At 40.5% G+C, this 27997-nt stretch overlaps 1 protein-coding gene across 4 annotated transcripts in view; it reads left to right on the plus strand.

Moving 5' to 3' along the window:
• The window catches only part of NRG3 (neuregulin 3), a 1235273-nt gene that overhangs the window by 1156945 nt on the left and 50331 nt on the right, over window positions 1-27997 (plus strand). The window lies entirely within an intron of this gene.

Consider the following 27997-nt stretch of genomic DNA (forward strand, 5'->3'; position numbering starts at 1 on the left):
ATCAGTATAAGTAACTGTACTCTAGTTAATAAAGTCTTTTTTCCAACAGAGGTACAATTCTGAAATCCTATACGTGTGTAGTATAATTGACCATATAAATAAATAGATGGTAGCTTGTGGGAGCCCGGAGAAGGCAATGGCATCCCACTCCAGTACTCTTGCCTGGAGAATCCCATGGATGGAGGAGCCTGGTGGGCTCTAGTCCATGGGGTCGCTGAGAGTTGGATACAACTCAGTGACTTTCACTTTCACTTTCATGCATTGGAGAAGGAAATGGCAGCCCACTCCAGTGTTCTTGCCTGGAGAATCCCAGGGACGGGGGAGCCTGGTGGGCTGCCAGCTATGGGGTCACACAGAGTTGGACACGTTGCTAAGAAGCGACTTAGCAGCAGCATGTATATGTATACACATGCATACAGGCTTTCAAGGGAACACAGTGGTAAAGAATCTAACTTTCAATGCAGGAGGCATAAGAGACCAGGGTTCAGTCCCTAGGTCAGGAAGATTCCCTGGAGCAGAAAATGACAACCCAGTGCAGTATTCTTGCCTGGAGAATCTCATAGAAAGAGGAGCCTGGTGGGCTACAGTCCGCGGGGTCACAAAGAGTCAGACACAGCTGAGTACACACGCATGCAGGCAGTAGTATCCTTACATGTATATCCTTACTCTGTCCGTTGAGAGGACCTAGAAGCAAAAACATTGTAATAGCTATAAGCACACCCAGGACCCAGATCTGGGTTTCTAATACTATTCTCCAATTCTTATTGGAAATGGACTCCTTGGAAAAATAGCTGATTCTAGGACTAGGGCAGGAAATATATAAAATGGGTCTAGAATAACACCTTTTAGCATCACAAAGCAAAGAAGCACTTTGAAATTTTTTTAATCCCCACAATATAGGTACATCAAAGTATTCCAGAAACCTTGTGGAAGAGTTCTCAACTGTCAAAGCTTGAGCAATTTGAGTTACAAAATAAATACAATTGTATCAAACTATGATCCAGAACATAAAGTAAAAGCTTATGTATAATGATATAATTATTAATAAGTAAATAAATATGGAGAATAGACTAATATTCCTAGCAGAAAAATTACAAATAATTTGTGTAATTAAGAGATGGGACATAACTCCTTACAACTTAAATGATGGCTGCATTAGTGACTTCTTCCAAAGATTACTGTATAAAAGGAGAAAAAAGAGAGCAAGTTTTCAGTTGAGAATCCTGACAGATGACAAACATTACCTCTAGTCTGGTGATCAAGGTGAGTGTTAGTAGTGAAAAGTCCTTTGATGTGATATGACTATAATGATATTTTATCTCTGTGGTATCCTCCCAGAGATGAATTTTCCAAGTGTAATCATGAGAAAACCATCAGATAAATCTCAGTTGAAGGATATTTTACAGAATACCTGAACAGTAATCTTCCAAACTATCAGAGTCCTCAAAAATGTAGAAAATCCAAAAATGGTCATACCACAAGGAACATAGGGAAATGACTCATAAATGTACTGCAGCATGTTGGATGGCATTTTAGAAGAGAAAGGAGAATTAGGGAAAAACTAAGAACATATGACTATAGACTTTAAAAATATATCAATATTAATTGATTAATTGTGATATCTAAGTGAGATATCACATGAGAGTCGTGTCCGACTCTTCATGACCCCATGGACTATACAGTCCATGGAATTCTCTAAGCCACAATACTGGAGTGGGTAGCTGTTCCCTTCTCCAGGGGATCTTCCCAACCCAGGGATTGAACCCAGGTCTCCTACATTGCAGGTGGATTCTTTACCAGCTATCAGGGAAGCCCTGTGATATCTAAATCTACTCTAAATGTAAATGTTTATTTAAAACTACAAATAAGATAAAATATTTATCTCATGCTTTATGAGTTTTCTTGTTTGGGAAAAAAATTTTGTATTTCTTTCATCTCCTACATTAAAAAAGAAAAATGAGCAATAGTACTCAACCAATTCAGACCAGAAGATATTCACTCTTCATCTTCTTTAACTCCCCAAATTCATGGACAGAGGAGCCTGCAGGTCAGTTCATGAGGTCTCAAAGGGTTGGAGTTGACTGAGCAAGAATTTAATATTATTTAGTTTAAGAGAATCAATTTAGTTGAGGCAAAATGTATTTTGAATGTTGATAAATTGATTATAGGTTTACGTGGATTCTCTAACATAAACCAAATGATCTGGAAAATAGAAGCTGCTATTGAAGTTTTGTGATTCAGAGATTTAAATAATTTCATGGACATGAGAGCATTTTTTAAGCTATAGATTTCAAGATAAAGTATCATCACTATTTGTGGACTCATTAATTTTTCCTTTCACTTAAAAATTAGCTTCTATAAACACTTTCCATATGTCAATCCCTATGTATTTTATAAAACTATACTTTCATTTTTGAAATTATCCCCTCAACTGTTTTACTTTTAATCCTCAGGTTGGAACTTTATTTAATGGGGACTGTATAATTTTTACTTGGTATTATTCCAAATAGATAGCCTGAGATTATAGAGTGGCATTGAGATGTCAGAGCCTTTAAAACCATCTGAATTGACTCAATTCTTCAGACTCTTTCACTGTCTCTTATGCTAAGGGTAGTTCTCTAACTATGCCTGTCTTTCTAGAAGAGATTCTAGCATCAGATCAGTTTTGAGAATTTTTGAGAAACTGTTTCCTCATTTAGGAAACGGTTATAGGTCCTGTGTATCGAGATCCTACTGGGAGTGTGAGATCCACTCTGAGGTCCAGGAGATCTAGGTTCTCCTGCAGATGACTGAGGTCATGTGGTTTTACAGACAGAATATGTCATCTAGAAGATATAGTCATGAACAACTGTGATTCATCTGAGTGCTTGGTGTCTTGGGGAAAATATTGAAGGGCAGGAAGCCCTGAAATGTCACCACTAAAAGGTACCAAGTATGAAGTATATGCTCCATATCACTTCCTAATGGACATCGGCATTCATGTGCTCCCTGAACACCTCACACTCAACACTGCCAAACCGAGCTCATCGCCTTCCTTCCGTCTTGTGCTAGCCCCTGCTCTGGATGAATAAACCACCATGCATCCATTTGTTCAAGTCATAATCCTAAAAGTCACCTTTGACTCCTCCTGCTCTCTCGCATCCAGCTGTCAAATCCAGTTGATTCCACTGTTCTTAAATATCTGTCCAAGTTTCCATTTTAGTTTGCCTACCTCTTGTCTGGTGGCTTAGTGTTAAAGAACCCATCTGCCAATGCAGGAGATGTGGGTTTGATCCCTGGGTCAGGAAGGTCGCCTGGAGAAAGACCTGGGTTCGATCCCTGGATCAGGAAGATCACCTGGAGAAGGAAATGGCAACCTACTCCCATATTCTTGCCTGGAAAATCCCATGGACAGAGGAGCCTGGTAGACTACAGTCCATGGGGTCACAAAAGAGTCAGACAGAACTCAGCTACTAAACAACAACCTTTTGTCTACACAGAAATGTTACTTATAGCTTCTGTAACATTTTTCTAACTTTGTCTCCAGTCAGTTCCCTTGCAATCCATTTTCCACAGAACAAAATTATTCTAAGATAAAAAAGTTATTTTTTTCCACTTCTTTATAACCCCAGCCATGCTCCTTAAATGCCTGTTGTGTAAAATGACTTTCAGTTGCTATACTGCTGCATGCTCTCTTTCTCACTATGGGCTTTGCAGATGCTCTTTCTATACCCTGTACACTCCGTTGTACCCTTCCCCTCTTGCCCTTTCTGTCTGTCCAGGGATTGAACTTGTGTTTCTTGTGCCTCCTGCATTGCAGACAGATTTTTAACCACTGTTCAGTCTAGGATGCCCCTTCCATCTGTCATACGCTACCTTATCTCTACGCTCAGAGTCATCTGGGGATGACCACCTCTTACAGAAAGCTTTCCCTGCCTTCCAAACTCTTGTCTCCAAAGTTTGGGTTATAACTTACCATAGGTCCTCGTGTTGTGCCAAATATATTGTCTCTACCTCCTCCTAGCATGGCAAAATCTATGCGAGCAGGGATTATATTCATGTTATAGTTACCTCTAATGCCTAACGCAATGCCTGAGACATAATAGGCACTCAATAAATATTTTTGAGTAAATGAAGGAAAGAATGCTTTAGTTATAAATGAGGAATTAATATGTAAATGTATATATAAAAGAATGAGCTCTTGAAAAAAGAAAGTATTCCTAAATGTTGATTAAGCAGTCAGAATCCAAAAAGCTCTTTTAAAATTTTTTAAAAATGTAAATGGATTTTAACAGGGTTTAAAAGGTAAAAATAGATTGAGGATTAGGATCTCTTGTTCTCTTTTTTCCCTTATGTTTCTGTTTGTGGGTGTGTGTGTCTGTGCACAGAAGAATACTCATTAAAAATAGAGGAAGATGGTAAGGAGAAATCATTAGGAAGAGCTTGATTTCTCTTGACTGGGAGGTAAAAAGCACTGAATAAATATCAAGGCAGGAACCCTGTTACCATAACCAGAGAGGAATATTTGGATTTCGACACTGACACTCATGGTCTGGCCCAAAACCAGGGCTAGACCATCAATATGCAGACTCAATGTTTAATGAATCAGTAACTTTAGGGGTGCCCAAATGCTCCCAGTTCCCCTCCATGTTTAGTTGGCATTGTCTGCCAAGCCTGGATCAGACTGTCTAATGGTCTGTGTGATGGTGGTGAGCATGGGCTTGGGAGGTTGGGATCCAATGGGTTTACCATAAACAGAAGGCATGAGGGAAGAAATCAGACAAATGTTTATGATATTATCCATTTGCTTTACCAGTATCTGATTTTTGAAGTCTTAAAGCTCAACATTCAGAAAACGAAGATCATGGCATCCAGTCCCATCACTTCATGGGAAATAGATGGGGAAACAGTGGAAACAGTGTCAGACTTTATTTTTGGGGGCTCCAAAATCACTGCAGATGGTGATTGCAGCCATGAACTTAAAAGACGCTTACTCCCTGGAAGAAAAGTTATGACCAACCTAGATAGTATATTCAAAAGCAGAGACATTACTTTACCGACTAAGGTCTGTCTAGTCAAGGCTATGGTTTCTCCAGAGGTCAGGTATGGATGTGAGAGTTGGACTGTGAAGAAGGCTGAGCGCCGAAGAGTTGATGCTTTTGAACTGTGGTGTTGGAGAAGACTCTTGAGGGTCCGTTGGACTGCAAGGAGATCCAACCAGTCCATTCTGAAGGAGATCAACCCTGGGATTTCTTTGGAAGGAATGATGCTAAAGCTGAAACTCCAGTACTTTGGCCACCTCATGTGGAGAGTTGACTCATTGGAAAAGACTCTGATGCTGGGAGGGATTGGGGGCAAGAGAAGAAGGGGACGACAGAGGATGAGATGGCTGGATAGCATCACTGACTTGATGGACATGAGTCTGAGTGAACTCCAGGAGTTGGTGATGGACAGGGAGGCCTGGCGTGCTGCGATTCATGGGGTCGCAAAGAGTCAGACATGACTGAGCGACTGAACTGAACTGAACTGAACTGATGCACTGAAACAGATATCTCAGACTTAAAAAAAAAAAAAAAATTAAAAGCAATTAAAAGTTCTAGGTTGCCACTGCATGAAATAGTCCTTCTTTCTTCTAGACCACTAGCATTCAAAGCTGCCTGGTAGAATAATTAATATTTTAAATGTTTTAAGCTTCTTCACTTTCACTCAAAGAAACTTGGAAAACAGAACAGTGTTTCATGAAACTGATCTTTATCTTGACGGCTCCAGGCTGTTCTCTGAGGTCATGGACAGCTCAGGTTTTTCTAAGAGAATTCTTGGCTGGTTAGTAATTCAGGCAATGCATGAGATTATTTGCTCTGTGTTGTATAACAGCAAAGGTCTTCCGTAAACATAGTGTTAAAGAGACCTAATGCTTTAGAAAAGAAGAAGTAAAGCATACTTTTTGCAATGATTATTCATTATGTATCAGACATTATATTCTGGGGACTTTGCATCCATTGTTTTTTATCTTTACAAATAAGGTATTAGCATCCTTATTTTCCAGATGAGGGCCTTGAGGCTAGGGGAGAACAAGGGATTTCCTTAAAATTATCTTTGCTTAATCCAAAATAGAACTGATAGTAACCCAAGACTCTCTGATTCCAGAGTATGATCTCTTTTACCCTACCCTATCACCTCTCCAACATTATTGGATTAAGGACTGATTTTCTACTTACAGAAGTGGAGAAAGACAGGAAGTTGTCTCCATTTCAATCTCTGTGTCTTAAGCTCTTTTAATTAAAACAAATAAACAGACAGACAAAACAAAAACCTGGGGACATTGATTAATACTATAGGGAAACATAAGGAAAATAAAATTAAAGTGGTTTTGACCCAGAGGCCTGGCCTTTCTCAGAGTCTCAGATAAAGTTAAACTGTGGCTCTTCTTGTCAGAAAATAGCTCTTCTTGTGACTTGTGAAAAAGTCTAGGTGGATCCTCCTTTGGAGTAGACATACATTTAACATGACTCCACCATCCTTTGTCTCTCTTTTGTCCATTTTTGTTTGTTTGTTTTTGTCTTCTCTATTTTATTCCCTTTCCTACTTGACCTCTCCTAATTTTGTGCTTCCCAAGTAGCTTGGATGGTAAAGAATCTGCCTGCAATGCAGGAGACCCGGGTTCGATCCCTGGGTCAGGAAGATCTCCTGGAGAAGAAAATGGCTACCCACTCCAATATTCTTGCCTGGGGAATTCCATGGACAGATGAGCCTGGTGGGTTAGTTTGTGGGGTTGCAAAGAGTCAGACACGACATGACTGAGCAACTAAAATTTTCACTTTTTTTTTTTTTCCTGGTCTCTGGTTTAGTGTTCTGATGTACAGCCCAGATAATTAGTATCATCACTACCTCAGAACTTCTGTGCTGGAAGCCCTCACAGGACCCTGCCATCTGTGTCTGCTCAGGGGTCCATACCGAACCTCAATGCTGTTGCCTTAAAACTGAAGTCCTAAGCTCTAGTCACGGAAGCCACACTGGCCTTTGTTAGCCAGTGCTAAGGGAGGTGGCTTCCATAGGTGGACAGGCTCCGTGTTTACCCTGTGCAGTAAAGGAACTGAAAATATTCGTTGACAATCTATGGAGCTCTTTCAGATATTTTCTTTAATATTTGAGACATTATTTCCATTTTTACTCTACCTCTCAAGATAGAAGACTTCGTATTCATTGAATTTATTTTGTATCTACTCCAGGGGTTAGCAAAACATTCCTGCCAAGGGCCAAATAGTGAATATTTGAGCTTTGTGTACTTTGCTGCAGCTACTCAATTCTGCCTTGCAGTACAAAGGCAGCTATCAACAATACAGGGACAAATGGTGGTCCGACAAAACATCATTAATGAAGACAGACCGTCCGACTGCATTTGGCTGTGGACTGTTCTTTGTGGATCCCTGATCTTTCCCAGCGCAAGCACTCATGCTGTGCTCAGATCCTCGCACACCCCACACTCATTTTGTGCTTCTGTATTTCCTTGTTGGGCCTCCCAGGTGGTGCAGTGGTAAAGAATCTGCCTGCCAGTGCAGGGGACAGAGCCTTGGGTTCAATCCCTGGGTTGGGAAGATCTCCTGGAGGAGGAAATGGAAACCCACTCCAATATTCTTGCCTGAAATATTCCACAGCAAAGGAGCTTGACAGGCTACAGTCTATAGGGTCACAAAGAGTCAGACACGACCGAGCGACGGAGCACACACACATGTGTTTCCTTGTTACTGTATCACAGAGCTCACTAATCCTGAGATGACTTATTTACGTAGTATTGCATGGGGATTCCTGTGTTGCAAAGCCACTCAGGGTCTCATAAGTGGAGACAAAACATGAATTGCCTTAAAAGAGAATGGATGCCTCAGAATCATCAGCAAATGCATTTGAGGGTAATTTCTAGCATTGTGAAATGGAATGTTTTCCCCCTAGAAATGATCAGAATGACACTTCTGTCACACAAAACAAGCATATCTGCTTAGGCACAGACTTTTTTTGAAAATCAAAATGATAATACTTCCTTCTGCTAACCCTATAAGAGGATCCGGTGCTAACGGTGGGGATGGGAGAGTAGTAAGAAATAGATGTTCTACTTTGGACAGCTGTCTTTACTCTGTTCTCTCCTGAAATGAAGTTGTTTTGTTTGTTTGTTTGCTTCTGTTTTGAGCCACTCTATCCAAAACCTGGCAGTCATTTTTGTGTCCTGGGGGAATGCTATTACCATTTTACCTTTCAAAAAACAAAATTTTAAACAGTCCCCAGCTATAAGGTTTCTCTCCCAGATGGTAAGTCTGTGAACAGTGCCTACGGGCTGTTTACAGGATGAATTTTATTCCAGCTGTGGGTTACTTATTCTAAGTCTCTCAACAATTGTTCTTTACAAGTGTCCTTCTTCCTTGGTTGCTGTATGCTTCCGATCTGTCATCAGCGATCAATGTGGCATTCAACTCCAACACACAGGAACCTTTGCTGTATGTAAGACAACAGGAAGATTTTGGCGTATTTCAGCTCTGTGGACCTCCTGCCTGAGCTGTCTCAGCCCATGGAGGCAACAGGACCACCACAATTTCCGCACATATCTTCCTTGGAGACACACAGTTCCTTGTAGTTTTAGATTTTTCATAATTGCAAATTTCATCCAGGAATATCACTGTGTGAACTTTTTTCTGAAGGTGTGTGAGTAGCAGGGAATATTTCAGGAAACAGAGAAGAGAAAGTGTCCTTATATTCCTTCAGCACTGATATTAGAACCTGCATGCCTGCTTTTTTTTTTCTTTCATAATTTCCCCTCTTAGAGCAATTTCCTTGCAGTGTTTCAAGTAGTATTTGTTCCATAGAAATATGTCATGACACACCTACCGCAAATGGCAATGTTAGTAAAGATTTAGAAGTGATATTTAATCATCGGACAATTATAAACAGCATCATCCATCTATGAGTAAAATTCAGGAGTACTGAGAATTCCAAGGTAATCTCAGTCTAAAGGCAGATAAGTATGCATTTGGATCTGAACAAACCCAGTGACAGGGTGGATGATCAGCATTACCTGGGTCCCTCCAAGAAACCTGGTTTGTATATGTTGTCTACAGGTTGAAGCACCCAGGGTCGTAGTTTCTCAGACATCCCAGCAGTCTAATATATACACCAGTTCAGAGTCCAAGCTGAGTACATTCCACACTGATTCCATCAGCAGAGAAAGGAAACTCAGTGACTTTCCTGTACATATTCATTAAACAAACTCATTTGTGATGCTTACCATTTAGTGGCTTCAAGACTGTAGTTAAATAGATGTTAACGAAGCAGATAATGAAGCAAGACATGCTTGAACTTTGGAGCCAGACACAGCTGGGTTGGGTTCTTGATTCTGCTTTTCACCTTCTAACTGTATAATCTTGAGAAGGTGTCTTGAGATCTCCAGACGTTCAAACGAGGACAAAAAGAAGTGAATTAGGTGTTCCTCCGAGTGCCCGCCGTAGGATCATTCAGTATTAAAAAGTAGCAGTTCCTGTCTTCTCAGTTTACATCCCAGCTTCCATTTCTCTTTTGAAACTTGTTTTATTGCATTTTTAAATGTACATAGCCTCTTAAGTTTGATTTTGAGCTCCTTGTGAGCCTAGAATACCTTGTGTTTTTTTTTTTTTCCTTCTTTTCTTAAAGAAAATATTTGGTTTATGTTTGGTTTTGCTTAGTTTTAGTTTGTACGGCAGTCTTGTTCAGTTAGCCCTTAGGAAGGGGTATAAGAAGGGTATAGGAAGAAGAGTAGGAAGGGTACAGGAAGAGTAGGAAGGGTACAGGGAGAAGAATACACTACACAAGAGTAGGGAATGGGGAGATGTGAAGAAAAGCAAAGGATGCGTGCCTGTCTGAAATGGGAGAATGAGTTTGGGACTCAGGTCTGTTACTTTTACGTTATTACACTACCCTCTTTGAACCTCAGTTTCCTCATCTTTAAAATGAAGATAAAGAGTCTCCCTTTTAATCCTGCCTATAGGATCATATTTGATTTAGGTCATACCTGAATGGTCTAGTGGTTTTCCCTACTTTCTTCAATTTAAGTCTGAATTTGGCAATAAGGAGTTCATGATCTGAGCCACAGTCAGCCCCCAGTCTTGTTTTTGCTGACTGTATAGAGCTTCTCCATCTTTGGCTGCAAAGAATATAATCAATCTGATTTTGGTGTTGACCATCTGGTGATGTCCATGTGTAGAGTCTTCTTTTATGTTGTTGGAAGAGGGTGTTTGCTATGACCAGTGTATTCTCTTGGCAAAACTCTATTAGCCTTTGCCCTGCTTCATTCTGTACTCCCAGACAAAATTTGCCTATTACTCCAGGTGTTTCTTGACTTCCTACTTTTGCATTCCAGTCCCCTATAATGAAAAGGACATCTTTTTTGGGTGTTAGTTCTAAAAGGTCTTATAGGTCTTCATAGAACCATTCAACTTCAGCGTCTTCAGCATTACTGGTTGGGCCATATGCTTGGACCACCGTGATATTGAATGGTTTGCCTTGGAAATGAACAGAGATCATTCTGTCGTTTTTGAGATTGCATTCAAGGACTGCTTTTTGGACTCTTTTGTTGACCATGATTGCTACTCCATTTCTTCTGAGGGATTCCTGCCCAAAGTAGTAGATATAATGGTCATCTGAGTTAAATTCACCCATTCCAGTCTATTTTAGTTCGCTGACTCCTAGAATGTCAGTGTTCACTCTTGCCATCTGCTGTTTGAACACTTCCAATTTGCCTGATACATGGACCTAACATTCCAGGTTCCTATGCAATATTGCTCTTTAGAGCATCAGACCTTGCTTCTATCACCAGTGACATCCACAACTGGGTATTGTTTTTGCTTTGGCTCCATCCCTTCAATCTTTCTGGAGTTGTTTCTCCACTGATCTCCTCTAACATATTGGGCACCTACCGACCTGGGGAGTTCCTCTTTCAGTATCTTATCATTTTGCCTTTTCATACTGTTCATGGGGTTCTCAAGGCAATAATACTGAAGTGGTTTGCCTTTCCCTTCTCCAGTGGACCACATTCTGTCAGACATCTCCATCATGACCTGTCCATATTAGGGGGCCCTACATGGCATGGCTTAGTTTCATTGAGTTAGAAAAGGCTGTGGTCCATGTGAGCACATTGGCTAGGTTTCTGTGAGTATGGTTTCAGTGTGTCTGCCCTCTGATGCCCTCTCACAACACCTACCTAGGAGTGACCTACCTAGATATGACCTAAATCAAATCCCTTATGATAATATAGTGGAAGTGAGAAATAGAATGAAGGGACTGATCTCATAGATAGAGTGCCTGATGAACTAGGGACGGATTGTACAAGAGACAGGGATCAAGACCATCCCCATGGAAAAGAAATGCAAAAAAGCAAAATGGCTGTCTGGGGAGGCCTTACAAATAGCTGTGAAAACAAGAGAAGTGAAAAACAAAGGAGAAAGGAAAGATATTCCCATTTGAATGCAGAGTTCCAAAGAATAGCAAGGAGAGATAAGAAAGCCTTCCTCAGTGATCAATGCAAAGAAATAGAGGAAAACAACAGAATGGGAAAGACTAGAGATCTCTTCAAGAAAATTAGAAATACCAAGAGAATATTTCATGCAAAGATGGGCTCAATAAAGGACAGAAATGGTATGGACCTAACAGAAGCAGAAGATATTAAGAAGAGGTGGCAATAATACACAGAACTGTACGAAAAAGATCTTCATGACCCAGATACTCACGATGGTGTGATCACTCACCTAGAGCCAGACATCCTGGAATGTGAAGTCAAGTGGGCCTTAGAAAGCATCACTATGAACAAAGCTAGTGGAGGTGATGGAATTCCAGTAGAGCTATTTCAAATCCTAAAAGGTGATGCTGTGAAAGTGCTGCACTCGATATGCCAGCAACTTTGGAAACCTCAGCAGTGGCCACAGGACTGGAAAAGGTCAGTTTTCATTCCAATCCCTAAGAAAGGCAATGCCAAAGAATGCTCAAACTACCACACAATTGCACTCATCTCACATGCTAGTAAAGTAATGCTCAAAATTCTCCAAGCCAGGCTTCAGCAATATGTGAACCATGAACTTCCAGATATTCAAGCTGGTTTTAGAAAAGGCAGAGGAACCAGAGATCAAATTGCCAACATCCATTGGATCATGGAAAAAGCAAGAGAGTTCCAGAAAAACATCTATTTCTGCTTTATTGACTATGCCAAAGCCTTTGACTGTGTGGACCACAATGAACTGTGGAAAATTCTGAAAGAGATGGGAATACCTGACCACCTGACCTGCCTCTTGAGAAACCTATATGCAGGTCAGGAAGCAAGAGTTAGAACTGGACATGGAACAACAGACTGGTTCCAAATAGGAAAAGGAGTCCGTCAAGGCTGTATATTGTCACCCTGCTTATTTAAATTATATGCAGAGTACATCATGAGAAACACTGGGCAGGAAGAAGCACAAGCTGGAATCAAGATTGCAGGGAGAAATATCAATAACCTCAGATATGCAGATGACACCACCCTTATGGAAGAAAGTGAAGAGGAACTAAAAAGCCTCTTGATGAAAGTGAAAGAGGAAAGAGAAAAAGTTGGCTTAAAGCTCAACATTCAGAAAACGAAGATCATGGCATTTGGTCCTATCACTCCATGGGAAATAGATGGGGAAACAGTGGAAACGGTGTCAGTATTTATTGTTGGGGGCTCCAAAATCACTGCAGATGGTGATTGAAATTAAAAGACACTTGCTCCTTGAAAGGAAAGTTACGACCAACCTAGATACCACATTAAAACGCAGAGACATTACTTTGCCAACAAAGGTCCATCTAGTCAAGGCTATGGTTTTTCCTGTGTTCATGTATGGATGTGAGAGTTGGACTGTGAAGAAAGCTGAGTGCTGAGGAATCGATGCTTTTGTACTGTGGTGTTGGAGAAGACTCTTGAGAATCCCTTGGACTGCAAGGATTTCCAACCAGTCCATCCTAAAGGAGACCAGTCCTGGGTATTCATTGGAAGGACTGATGCTGAGGCTGAAACTCCAATCCTTTGGCCACTTGAGGCGAACAGCTGACTCATTTGGAAAAGACCCTGATGCTTGGAAAGATTGAGGGCAGGAGGAGAAGGGGATGGCAGAGGATGAGATGTTTAGATGGCATCACTGACTAAATGTACATGGGTTTGGGTGAACTCCAGGAGTTGGTGATGGACAGGGAGGCCTGGCTTGCTGCAGTTCATGGGGTTGTGGCGAGTTGGACACGACTGAGCGACCGGACTGAACTGAACTGAACTGATAGGATCATATCCAGGAGACCCAGGTTTGATTCCTAGTTTGGGAAGATCCCCTGGAGAAGGAAATGGCTACCCAGTCCCGTATTCTTTCCTGGAGAATTCTATGGACAGTGGAGCCTGGTAGGCTACAATCCACAGGGTCGCAAAAAGTCGGTCACAACTGATGAACTAATACTTTTTGACTTACTTGTTTAGAGGATCATAGCTGGACAGCTGCCTCAGTCAGGTTACAATCTTAGGTCCCCTCTGTCCACGAGCAGGACCACAAGGATGTCCCTCAACCCCCTGAAGTAGCATTTCGTGCTCCATCTCCTTCTCTTCGTTCCTTCACCTCCCTTTCCCCCATCATTGTCACTCTGTGGCCAGTACATTGTTTCTTCCTCTGCAGGGACTCTTCAGAATTGATGAGTCAGTAGATCTGCTTGCTTGCTTTGTATTTCTGGCTTCACTTCTACATACCCTATTTCATAGTCCCCTTGTTTTCTTTGGAGAATAGTTCTGAGGTCAGTCTTGCCATATTTCTACCCCCACCCTTCTGGGCTTCCCTCATTATCTCTGCTCTACAGGGACCACCTTTTCTGGAAGGGAGTGCATATGTTATTCAATTCCACTTAATGAAATAAGCAAATAAATATGTTTATGTGAATATGAGTCAGACCCTAAATATAGGTATGATAGCATCTTGAAAATTATTTCAGAAACTTTTTTTACACAATGACAATTACTTGAGTTGTTTTCTATCTTCTGTATAATTTTAGCTTCTAAATGTCTCTAGCAACAGCAATGGAAATTGGGTAACCTCTGTTTAATTGGATGCAGTGATTACCTGTCTTTATTCTTTTTGTAAATATAAGTGAGGTATGTCAACAGTGGTCTTGATGCCATGATATTCTGCTCTTGTTGTTGTTGTTATTCAGCAACCAGGTTGTACCTGACTCTTCAAAACCCCACAGACTGTAGCCTGCCAGGCTCCTCTGTCCGTGGAATTTTCCAGGCAAGAATACTGGAGTGAGTTGCCATTTCCTTCTGCAGCTGATGTTCCTGAGCGAGAGACTGAACCCATATATCCTGTATCGACAGGCAGATTTTATTTATTTATTTCTTTTAATCACTGAGCCACGTGGGTTTGGGCTCAATTGAATGCATTCTTGATTTGGATATTGGTTTCTTTTTGAGTATGCAGACCTCATAGCTGGGTTTGCCACCACCCTGAACTAGAGGACTCTGTGTGTGTGTGTGTGTGTGTGTGTGTGTGTGTGTGTGTGTGTGTTACAAAGAATACGGTTGTCCTTTCCACCTCTGGCAATGCAGCCCTCTGTCTGTGGCCAGAATCAAACTGAAAAGGATGAGAAAATGCAGAAAACACTGGCTGCTTCTGTCCAGGAAGCTCAAGGTTGAGGGTTTAACACTCTGAGACCCATGATCTCTAAGCAAGCAAATCACATCCTCTAAATGGGAAAAGTATGACACAGCTACTCACAGTTCTCGGGGGAAAGAAGGTCACTGAGCTATTGTGACCCTTGGTGAAGAGGGTGGCCCAGAAGGAAGAAGAATAGACAGTAAATGATTGTTTCTTGAAAGCTGAGCAAGGTGGCAACATTCATGGCACTGTCATGCAGGGAGTAAAGCACTTCTGCTCCTCAGTGCTGGGCTCTCACATGCTGTAGCCAAGTCCTGCAGACAGTGTGAATAAAGCTATGCCCACTTCTTGTATCTTTCCCTTTGGGAGAAAGTATCTACCATGTCACAAACACACTAGATCTTTTACATTGTTTCAAGACATGGTCACAAGTAGAAAGAAGTGTGGTGTCCTTCCCTTGGAATCACTCAGGCAACTGTTCTAATATTTTCTCTGGATTCTTTATTGGCCCTATCTCAGTCTCATACACAGGCAGATTATTTCCTTGCATCAGGCTATGTGTCCATTTTCATGGCAATACCGAATGTTTTGATTACTGTAGCTTTGCAGTATAGTTTGAAATCAGAAAATGTGATGCTAGATGCCTCTAGCTCCACTCTTCTTTCTCAGGACTGCTTTGGGTATGCAAGGTCTCTTGTGTTTCCATAAGAATTTTAGGATAGTTTTTCTATTTTCTGTAAAAAAAAAAATTAAAAAAGTGTCATTGAAATCTTGATAGGGATTGCATTGAATCTGTAGCTTGCCTTTGGTGGTATGGACTATACTCAACTTGCTGATGTCACTCTGTTCATATCTCTGAAACATTTATCACAGTCTTTCATATTTATTTTCATATGCCTAGCCACTCAGCTAGATAGAGGATTTGTATAAATCTACCTTATTTATAGTTAAATAAAACCATGGACTGCAGGACACAACTTACTGACTAAACAGCAGCGACATCATGCCAAAAGAGAGTTTTCTCTGTAAACACAAATGGGCATGTGGGCAAGACAGCAGACTCTAGCAGTCTGGACACAACCAGTGTTGAAAGAACAACTTCTGTGATATGACCAGGACAGTTCAGTTCAGTTCAGTTCAGTCGCTCAGTTGTGTCCGACTCTTTGCGACCCCATGAATTGCAGCACGCCTGGCCTCCCTGTCCATCACCAACTCCCGGAGTTCACTCAGACTTACACCCATCGAGTCGGTGATGCCATCCAGCCATCTCATCCTCTGTCGTCCCCTTCTCCTCCTGCCCCCAATCTCTCCCAGCATCAGAGTCTTTTCCAATGAGTCAGCTCTCTGCATGAGGTGGCCAAAGTACCAGAGTTTCAGCTTCAGCATCAGTCCTTCCAATGAACACCCAGGACTGATCTTTAGAATGGACTGGTTGGATCTCCTTGCAGTCCAAGGGATTCTCAAGAGTCTTCTCTAACACCACAGTTTAAAAGCATCAATTCTTTGGTGCTCAGCTTTCTTCACAGTCCAACTCTCACATCCATACATGACTACTGGAAAACCATAGCCTTGACTAGATGGACCTTTGTTGGCAAAGTAATGTCTCTGCTTTTTTACAGAGTAGACCTGAATTTTCCACATATTTTTCTTAAAGATTATATAATATATAAGCATGGTAGAGGCTTAAGAATTTTCCAGAGACCTTAAAAATCTATTCAATTCAGTTATAGCTGGATGCTTGAATCACTTCCCTTATGAGTCATGTGTGGTTTATCTCACTTCTGTGTATATCTTCCAGAGAGTCTTTGCAAATATCCTCTATTGTTTTAGTCTCTGTTGAACCTTTACTGTAATTACCTCTCCATACTAACCCTATTTTCTTCTTGGATCCCATAACTCACTCCCTGCTGAGATAAACTTGTCACCAAGCTCCTGTTGATATCACTGCCAGATGACATTTTCCTTCTTTTAACTTATCTGGGAAGGATAGAAATGGATAACTAGAATTTAAGATTATTGTTTATCAATAATGACTCTTAACTGCCCTTTGTTTAGGTAAAAGACATGAGACTCAAAAGTCATATTTTGTAATAACAAAAGGATCACTTGACCCATGTCTTTCTAACATCAGAACTTGTGAAGTTTTTATTTTTATATTTTTTTTATTAAAGTATAGTCAATTTACAGTGTTGTGCTAGTTTTAGGTGAACAGAAAAATGATTTGGTTATACATGTATATAAATATACACACACACATATATATGTATATGTACATTCTGTTTCAGATTCTTTTCCATTATACGTTATTATAAGATATTGAATATAGTTCCCTGTGCTATACAGTAGGTCATTGTTGTTTATCTATTTTATATATAGTGGTCTGTATATGCTAATCCCTAACTCTTAATTTCTCTCCTAACCCCTTTTACCCCCTTTAGTAACCATAAGTTTGTTTTCTAAGTCTGTAAGTCTGTTTCTGTTTTGTAAATCAGTTCATTTGTATCTTTTTTTTTTTTTTTAGGCTTCCACATGTAAGTGATAAATGGTATTACTAACATGGGGTCACAAAGAGTCGGACATGACTGAGTGACAGAACTGAACTGAACTGAACTGAACTTCACTTAATATGATAATCTCTAGGTCCATCCATGTTGCTGCAAATGGCATTATTTCATTTTTATGACTGAGTAATATTCCTCTGTGTGTGTGTGTGTGTGTGTGTGTGTGTGTGTGTGTGTGTGTATTTGCTTTGTTGTTCAGTTGCTCAGTCATGTCTGACTTGTTGTCACCCCATGGACTGCAGCATGCCAGGCTTTCCTGTCCTTCACCATCTCCCAGAGCTTGCTCAAACTCATGATCGTTGAGTCAGTGATGCCATCCAGCCATCTCGTACTCTGTCTTCTCTTTCTCCCTGTCTTCCATCTTTCCCAGCATCAAGATCTTTTCTAACTAGTTGGCTTTTCACTTCAGGTAGCCAAAGTATTGAAGCTTCAGCATCAGCATTGATCCTTCCAATGAATATTCAGGATTGATCTCCTTTAGAATTGACTGGCTTGTTCTCCTAGCAATCCAAGGGACTCTCAAGAGTCTTCTCCAACATCATAGTTTAAAGGCATCAATTCTTTGGCACTCAGCCTTCTTTATGGTCCAACTCCCACATTCATACATGACTACTGGAAAAACCGTAGCTTTGACTATATACATATATATATCTTCTTTGTTCATTCATCTGCTGATGGACATTTTACTAATATTTTTATGGATATTCCATGTTGAATGATACTGTCTTCATTATGATTGTAAGATGTAAGTTAAAGGGATCTAACTCCTATTGCCTTAAGTATTAGTAGTGACCTGGCATGATCTATAAGCTGTTTGTACAGCTGACTTTGCCAATGATGTTTTAAATCATTCCAGGTCACCCCTAATACTTAAGGCAATAGGAGTTAGATTCCTCTAACATCTTGCCTAGCTGAGGGAGATGGAGATCCATTAAACCAGGCTGGAAAATGTTGGGTGTTACTTTGGGCCTGAGTGTTCTGTGAAGCAAAGTTGACATGAATTTAGTGAATTAGACTTCTTACTCCATCAAAACAGTTCAAACAGTTAAAATTCCTATAAATCTCTAAGTCAGATACTCCTCATTGTCATGAAAATAGCATGTTATCATTCCAAGTCACATGTCACATGTCTTGCTCTTAGAATGTGATTTTGCCAATGAACAGTGAATCCTAAGAGACAAAACTGGGGTTAAGGGTATGGACTGGGGGACAGTTATCACAGGTTTAGAGAAAATAGAGTTCTCGGATCTTTTAACAGTGAAGCCAGAAGAAAGAGACTGGTTTTATGTTAGCGTTGAAAGCTCTTTGTTATCATTGTTTAGTTGCTAACTCATGTCCGACTCTTTTGTAACCCCCTGGACTGTAACCAGCCAGGCTTCTCTGTCCTGAGGGCTCTATGGTAAAGTATCCACCTGCCAATGTAGGAGCTATGGGCTCAATCCCTCAGGTCAGGAAGATCCCCTGGAGAAGGATATAGCAACCCAATCTGGTATTGAAAACTTACCAATAGATTTATTTTGATTCAATTTGCTTTTACTTAAATTTATTTGTGGGAGAAATAGCACTTGGAAAGCCAATGCATGTTAAACACACCAACGAGAAGACTCATGGCTTTTCATTTCGTTTTCCTCGTTCTTTCATAGTATTCACTTATCTATAGTCAGTCAGAGCTCTACTGTTTGGGAAAGGAAGGGAGAGATAAGGGATTGTTATAGGGAAGGTTTATATTTGGTGGGGAGTGTGGGGGAAGAAAAGGAAATTACAGGTTGAGAGTAAATGTGTTTATGATTTTAAATTGTTATTTCTCCTTAAATATCAAATTTTATGTATAATGCACATCTCAAAGCACATTGTATAGAAATATGATAAAATATAATTTTGAATATTAACATTTTATTATGAAGTAATTATTTTATGTTTTCAAAGTATTTTAAATGATGCCTTTCCACAGTGGAATAACAAAGAGCAACAGAATAAATCCCTGAGGATCCTCCCAAGAAAATGTTGCCTCTTTTTATTACCCTACCAGGCAGAGGGCTTAACCAGCACAGTATCATTAGACATGCAAACCAGAAGCTGATGAGTTCAAAAAAGGCCTGCTGAGTACCCTCCCTGGTACAGAACAAGCAGAAGCTTGGTGGAGTCCAGTAATGAAGGTGCCCTTGCCTTTGTGGGCCTCTCAGACGGAGCCAGGAGCTTCCCTGGTAGCTAATGATAAAGATTCCTCCTATAATGCAGGAGCCTCAGGAGACACAGTTTCGATTCCTGGGTCAGGAAGATCCCCTGGAGAAGGGAATGGCAACTCATTCCAGTATTCTTGTCTGAAGAATCCTGTGCACAGCGGGGCCTGGTGGGCTAAAGTCCATAGGGTCGCAAAGAATCAGACATGACTGCAGCAACTTAGCATGCATGCATGCAGACTGGGCTGCAGGAAAACAGATATGTGCATCTTTGGCACAAGACAGGGCAGTTAGGAGAAGATACAGAATGGATGCAACCGGCACTTGAGAAGAGTTTTCAGATCTGACAGTATTTACACTGTATAGGATTTATTCCAATGGTATTCATTTGATTAGTGGCTATATTAGTTTGCTGGGATTGTCCATAACAAAGTATCACAAATTGATGGTCAAACAGAAATGTATTGTCTCGCAGCTCTGGAGGCTGGAAGTCCAAGATCAAGGTGTAGGTAGGGTTTGTTCTTTCTTAAGGCTGTGAGGAAGCATCTTTCCTGCCTGACTCCTGCCTTCTGGTGATTTCCTGGCAATGTTTATCCTCGGCTTGTGGGTGCATCATCTCAAACTCTGCTTCCATCTTCATTTGACATTCTCTTTGTGTATGTATGTCTGTGTCCAAATTTCTCTCTTTGATGAAGACACAGCAATATTGGGTTAGGGTATATCCTAATGACCTCAACTTGATCATCTGCCAAAACCCTATATCCAAAGAAGTTCATATTTATAGGTATTGGGGTTAGAACTTCATGGATCTTATGGGGGACATGAATCACCCATAATAGTAGGAGTTCTGCAAGTAGGGAGGAGAAAGGGGCTTACAGGTAGAAATAGCACCATGCTAAATATATGAAACATTTCAGTACTTCCTGGTCATCTCAGCTCTCTGTATTGAGATGCTTGAGCTGAATTTTCCCCCAAGCAACATTCTTGGAGATCACTGCAGTGAGGCGAGGTCATTTGTTCTGTCTTGCTGATATTCTCATCACTAACTCTATCAGTGTTCCTCCCTGCCAGTGTGTGTTTAATCTCATTGATCTCAAGGTGAGCACCCGTTTCATCTGCCTTCAGGATCTCTTTCACCTCGTTGTTTTTTTTTTTTTTTTTCTCTAACAGTGCAGTAATCAGGCCATTTGATGTTTGGTCATTTTTGTCTTCAAGTTGAAAAGGGAAAATCACAGTTTCTAACATTCTAAATATGCGCTTTCCTTTCATTCTCTTTACCTATCATTTCATTTGCAGTTCCTTGTAAGATCCTAATATTTTAATATATCCGCAGCACTTGTTGTTATTTAAGAACAAAATTGGTAAGAGGCTCTCTTGTTCTAAGAATAATTAAAACTGCAGTAAATCTACTTAAGCTTAATCCAGTTTAAATGAGGACAAAATTTCAGAGGCTTACAATCAGGGAGAGACTGACCTAGCCTGATTATGAGGTTGACTTAATGAATAGAAATAAATGCTAGGATTAGGCATGGAGAAAAACTAGAATAATATAATTTCATAAATGGTGAGATCATTAGTGAATTTGTGGTCTTATACTGACTTTTGTTTCTCTGTGTAGACATTCATCTTCAGGGCTTCTGATAATGAATACCTGAATAAGACAGAACCCTGGTGATATTGATAGGTTGACTTTTATAATGTACTATCAGAATAATTATGCTTTCATTTGATACCTACTGGTGGCATCAAAAAGGATCTTATTTGCACGTAATGACTATGAGGTGGTCTAGAGAAAAGCTTTTGCTTCTATATATGACTTACAAGTTTACAGGGGTGTGTGTCTGTGTGTGTGTATCCAGGTTTGAGCTGCACATTACTTGGATGCCAGTTCATATCAGGAAATCATGCTTGAGTTTTGTCTCTTACAGACTTAAGTAAAACTGATGGTACAAAGGAAAGATCCCTAAGAGACAGTGGGATCCTAGGGCTCCATACTTGGAAGGGATGTGGGGCTGCCTTGTAGAATATGTCCCATTCTTTCACAGATACAGGGCTGCTTTCACTCACACTTCTGTCCTTAATATCAAGCTATCCAGTAGGAAATGCTATATGAAAACTGAGGTTATAATTTTCTTTGGGCATCTTTTTTTTTTTTTAATGTAGGAGAGCTTAACAAGGATTCACAGAGAGATTTTTAGTATGCTAAAGACTGCTACAGCTTCCAAAAGCAGCCTTGCACATTAGGACCTAAGCTGTGAGCTGTCTCTTGCTTTAGCAAACAGTGCTGTACCCACAGTTTTTCCAGGGATCCTGGGTCTCTAGGAATCAGGAGCACACTTTCCTTCTCAAAGAGTCAGTATGGGGGAGAGGGCGAAAGACATAGCCCTTCCCCAAGGAGGAACGCTTGCATTGCATCTGCTAAAATACCTGGGTTGTTGTTGCTGTTCAGTTGCTCAGTCATGCCTGACTCTTTGCAACCCCATGGATTGCAGCATGCCAGGCTTACTTGTCCTTCACCATCTCCCAGAGCTTGCTTAAATTCATGTCCATTGAATCAATGATGCCATTCAACCATCTCATCCTCTGTCATCCCCTTCTCCTCCTGCCTTCCATCTTTCCCAGCATCAGGGTCTTTTCTAATGTGTCAGCTCTTTGCATCAGGTGGCCAACATATTGAAGCTTTCAGCATCAGTCCTTCCAATGAATATTCAGGGTTGATTTCCTTTAGGATTGACTGGTTTGATGTCCTAGCAATCCAAGGGACTGTCAAGAGTCTTCTCCAAGATCATAGTTTAAAAGCATCAATTCTTCGGCACTCGGCCTTCTTTATGGTCAACTCTCACATCCATTCATGACTACTGAAAAAACTCATAACTTAGACTCTATGGACCTTTGTGTGCAAAGTAATGTCTCTGCTTTTTAATATGCTGTTGAGGTTTGTCATCACTTTTCTTCCAAGGAACAAGTGTTTTTTTTTTTTGTTTGTTTGTTTGTTTGTTTTTATTTCATGGCTGCAGTAACTATCTGCAGTGATTTTGAGGCCCAAGAAAATAAAGTCTGTCACTGTTTCCAGTGTTTCTCCATCTATTTGCCATGAAGTGATGGGACCGTCTCTAGTTAGGAAACATAAAATTACTAGTGGAAGAATTCAGTCACCACAAGTAAAATTAAAAGGAACCATGAGTAAAGAAAATGACATAAAAATAAATTCCTTCAGTATACATCTCAGGGCACAGGGAGAGAGACCCTAAGACAGCAAATCACTGACTGCCTGTGGGTAAGGTGAGTTTTGCATAAGAGAGATAGAGTCTTTTCAAAGCAGTTGCTTCGTTTTGTTTGGTTCAATGCTGGCTTCAGGAGAAAAGGGGGAAAGGAAGGAAACTGACATTCTATGTATCCATTACATGCCACTCAGACCGTTTATTTGTGTTTTCCTGGCTTCCCAGGTGTCTCAGTGGTAAAGAATCTGTCCACCAATGCAGGAGACAAGAGAGATGAGTTCGATCCTATGGGAGGAAAGGCAGCTCACTCCAGTGTTTCTTGCCTAGAAAGTCCCATGGACAGATGACCCTGGTAGGTTACTGTCCATGGGGTCACAAAGTGTCGGACACGACTAGCATGCACACACATAAAGCACATGTTGAACAAGTATGTGAAGTGTGTAGCATTTCCCCCATTATCGATAAAGACAATAGATGAAAGAAGATAAAAACAGTTGTAGCTGGTGTTTAAACAGAGGGGTTCACACCAGCCAACTACACTGCTTCCTGAGTGAGGCAGGTTCAAGAGAAGAGTGGGATCAGCACGGGGAAGCATGGTGTTTTTCAGAGTTTTGGGGTAGGCTGCCTGCCTAAAGGATTTTCTTCTACTGGTCCAATGTCAGTTTCTAAAAACTTACCATAACATTAGTACCTTCTCTGTTTCCATTGATAATATGAAATGGTACAGAATTGGGAGACAATGCAAACAAACTTTACTAATTCCTGTCGAATGAGAGATTGGTTTTTGCCCTCAAAAATGACTTCATAATCTGTTTGCATTAATGAAATGCAAAAATATCAATGTTCCCTAGATGGAGCCAAATTAAATGGTCAATGTCCAGCCATTTATTGCCCCCCATGGCAATTTCATATGATTCTGCCTAATACTTAATGATTATTCCAAGTTAGGACTGCGGTACTCAGTATATTCTAATCCACTCAATCCTCACAACACATATGCAGTGAAAGTAATGGTAGCCTCATTAAAAATAAGGCATTCTCTGCTTTCTAGAGTCGGACTAGAATTCTAGACTCTCAATCCAGGCTAAGTGGTAGAACATGTGGTAGGTCTGAAGAAAGAGCGTTTGCCTTACAGTATGTGAAAGAACATGACAGAGACCCCAGGGCATTGTGCGGGCTCAAATTGCTCATGCAGATTCTCCAGGAACCTCTATGTCCCTGAATTAAAGGACTGCATTTCATTTGATCTTTCAGAAACATTCAATAGCCTATTCTTCTAGAAAAACTCCATATGTTTTCTTCTATGATATTGTCGTATTTTATTGTTGTTGTGTGTTTTCTTTTCTTTTTTTTTTTTTTTTATCCTTTCCTGGTTGGCTGATCTGTTTTTTATCTGCTCTACAGGATCCTCATCTACGCTTCCATGAAATTTTTGAGTCTCTCAAAGCTCTATCTTAGACACTCTTCCCTATTACTCTACATTTTCTCTTGGGGCTGTCTTGTCGACGCACTTGTTTTAAGTATATGCATAACCCTGAATATTTATATCTGGAACTCTGTCATTTTATCTTAACTCAAATCTTTATATTTAAATGTCTACCTTACACCTCTAGTTGGATATGTTATAGGTTTTTAAAAACTCACCAAGTCCAACATTGGGCTTCCCCAGACAGTAAAGAATCTGCCTGCAATGCAGGATATCTGGGTTTGATCCCTGGGTTGGGAAGATCCCTTAGAGAAGGACATGGCAACCCACTCCAGTATTCTTGCTGGAAAATCCCATGGACAGAGAAGCCTGGTGGGCCACAGTCCATGGGGTTGAAAAGAGTCAGACATGACTGAGTGACCAACACATACATGCATAAGTCCAACTGAATTTGATTTCTTTCTTTATAAGTCTGATTCCTCTCTGATATATTCCATCTTAGTTAAGAGTATCATTGTCTAGTCCATTAGGTCTTTTCAACTTAACTGCTTTTCATCTTTTTTATTTTAATTTTTTTTTTTACTGTTCATCATGGTTGTTACTGTTACCATAGAAGTATCCATCATGTTTCAGTTCAGTTCAGTAGCTCAGTTGCATTCAACTCTTTGCAACCCCATGAATTGCAGCATGCCAGGCCTCCCTATCCATCACCAACTCCTGGAGTCTACTCAAACTCATGTCCATCGAGTCAGTGATGCCATCCAGCCATCTCATCCTCTGTCATTCCCTTCTCCTCCTGCCTCCAATCCCTCCCAGCATCAGGGTCTTTTCAAATGAGTCAACTCTTCGCATGATGAGGTGGGCAGTCTTGGAGTTTCAGCTTCAGCATCAGTCCTTCCAATGAACACCCAGGACTGATCTCCTTTAGGATGGACTGGTTGGACCTCCTTGCAGTCCAAGGAACTCTCAAGAGTCTTCTCCAACACCACAGTTCGAAAGCATCAATTTGTCGGCGCTCAGTTTTCTTCACAGTCCAACTCTCATATCCAAACATGACCACTGAAAAACCATAGCCTTTACTAGACGGACCTTTGTTGGCAAAGTAATGTCTCTGCTTTTGAATATGCTATCTAGGTTGGTCATAACTTTCCTTCCAAGGAGTAAGCATCTTTTAATTTCATGGCTGCAGTCACCATCTGCAGTGATTTTGGAGCCCCCCCAAAATAAAGTCAACCACTGTTCCCACTGTTTCCCCATCTATTTCCCATGAAGTGATGGGACCAGATGCCATGATCTTAGTTTTCTAAATGTTGAGCTTTAGGCCAACTTTTTCACTCTCCTCTTTCACTTTCATCAAGAGGCTTTTTAGTTCCTCTTCACTTTCTGCCATAAGGGTGGTGTCATCTGCATATCTGAAGTTATTGATATTTCTCCCAGCAATCTTGATTCCAGCTTGTGCTTCTTCCAGCGCAGTGTTTCTCATGATGTCTAAGCTGATATAATTGCCTTCTAACAGGACTCTGCATTTACTTTACCCTTCCTAATCTTTTGTGTAAATTGCAGGAAAAAAATGCAAATATTATCACATCACTCTCCTCTGTCAAATTTTTCGGTGCCTTCCTGCTGTTGTAAAGACATGCTCACTGTGAACCATGTTCCTGTTGTGTCTGTGTTGCTCTGCTAAGCTGGGTGTGCATTGTGCACTTGCTCACTCAGCTGTGTCTGACTCTTTGCAACCCCATGGACTGTAGCCCACCAGGCTCCTCTGTCCATGGAGTTCTCCATCCAAGAACACCAGAGTAGCTTGCCATTTCCTCCTCCAGGGATCTTCCAAGCCAGGGATCAAACCTTTGTCCCTTGTGTTGCCTGCCTTGGCAGGTGGATTCATTACCACTGGCACCAGCTGGGAAGCTAAGCTGGTGGGGAATAGAAAATAACTTTTGCAAAGGCCCAGTGGTAGAGTAAAAACTTTCCAGATTCTTGAACCTGCCATTTTATATCCTAGCAAAGAGCCTTTGCACAACTTGTCTTCTCTTCCTGGACCACTTTGCCCATCCCTATTCCTCTTGCCTAATTGGATCCTGTTTTATATTTAAAATCTCTGTTCTCTGGACTCTGTGAATAGGTCAATTTTCCATGTGATATCTTTTGTCAGATTATATACCTCCTTGTTACAATATTTATTACTGTCAGCATTTTATATCACTGGAAATATCCAGTATTCTTGCCTGGAGAATCCCAGGGACAGAGGAGCCTGGTGGGAGGCCATCTATGGGGTCACACAGAGTCGGACATGACTGAGCGACTTCACTTTCACTTTTCACTTTCATGCACTGCAGAAGGAAATGGCAACCCACTCCAGTATTCTTGTCTGGATAATCCCAGGGACAGAGGAGCCTGGTGGGAGGCCATCTATGGGGTCGCACAGAGTCGGACATGACTGAAGCGACTTAGCAGCAGTAGCAGTAGCAGCAGCCTTTATTTAGGTAGAAATTAAAATTTATAAAGGTAAAGAAATATATCTTTTGTTACTCATATTAGAGGTGGCTAAAATGAAAGTCAAACGCAAAAATTGCCAGGCTTCCAACCCCTTGCTTCCTGTTCTTCTCCAGGCTTGTTCTTGTGCAGCACTCTGAACCAAAGGCATTGAGAGTACCAGCACTGTAACTCCATCTGGGTCTATAAATCCATTCACAGTCTTTGGAGTTTTAATTTCACTCTTGATTTAAACTCAGAATTGATTTTGTGCATTTTCCCAAGCTATATTTGACTAGATTCAAAAAATGAACAAAAACACCCTGTTAATTTTATGCAGAAATCATTCTTGTAGTGAACACAGTTTTACCTCTTTTGTTTTCATAGGTACTATAATCCACCATCTGCATAGTTCTTTTTATTGGCAGAAGCAGGGTGGAGTAGATTATTATCTGTAAGTCATACTTATTCCATTAGAGTCACCAACTCAGAGCAACTTAGTGAAATGAAATTCTTTATAACTTGGTAGATCTACCTACTTGTTTCCAAGTTCACTTCAAAGATTGAAAAGAATGACATTCTTTAAGATGGTATATGTCCAAACAAGGTCTCAATGACATACTTTTTTTCTCTTTAATTTGAATCTTTCCAAATTTAAATTTCAACCAAGTCTTGCCAGGGCCACATAATTGCCCCTTTTCATTTATTCAAAAATGTGGATAATGTGATATTCTCTTAGGTTTGCTTTCTGTCTTTATTTTTTTTTTTTTTTGGTAGTCCAGTCTGAATAAAGACATTAAAAATGGAATTAAAGCCTAAGGGGGGAAAGGAGAGAGAATAGTTCTTATAGTACATTGTTTGCTAACATACTACTGAAGGAACAACAGCAACAACAACAACAACAACAACAAAACTTTAAAAAGTACAGTCATATTCAAGGAGAAGATACAGTGCATGATGAGTGGATGGATGGAAGGGAGAAAAGAGAGAAGAAAGAAGGGAAAGGGGAGAGAGGAATACCGAAAAGAAGAAGAAAGGAAAGATGAAAGAGAGAGAGGGAGGGACAAAGAAGGAAGGAAGGTAAATAGACCAGAGTGTCTTGTGCAATGTAAAGAAATTAATGAAGACAAGAGGAGGATAATTAACAGAAAGTTCTGAGACCTATGGATGAAAGGTCTTGATGAGATGAAAGAACTGTTGCAGTAGACATATTTCAGCAAGTGTGCTAGAAGTATAAATGTTAATGTCCAAAAATTGAAATGGTTTGTTTTTGAATTATTATTTTTCTACATTAAGAAGCTCTACGATATAACCGTGGTAGTAGAGGTTGAGGTTATTTTGCCAGATTATTGGTACTGAGGAGGTCACAGGATGACTAAGTAAATATTCACATGGACATTGAAGTCCTTTCTCATTCATGTCAGTCATAGTAGTGGGTGGATGAATGGGAGACTGACAGCCAGGGACCTAATCAGAAAACACAGTCATCAGTATCACATAAATT

Source organism: Ovis aries, chromosome 25 (genome assembly GCF_016772045.2).
Source record: "Ovis aries strain OAR_USU_Benz2616 breed Rambouillet chromosome 25, ARS-UI_Ramb_v3.0, whole genome shotgun sequence".
Classification (NCBI taxonomy): Eukaryota; Metazoa; Chordata; class Mammalia; order Artiodactyla; family Bovidae; genus Ovis; species Ovis aries.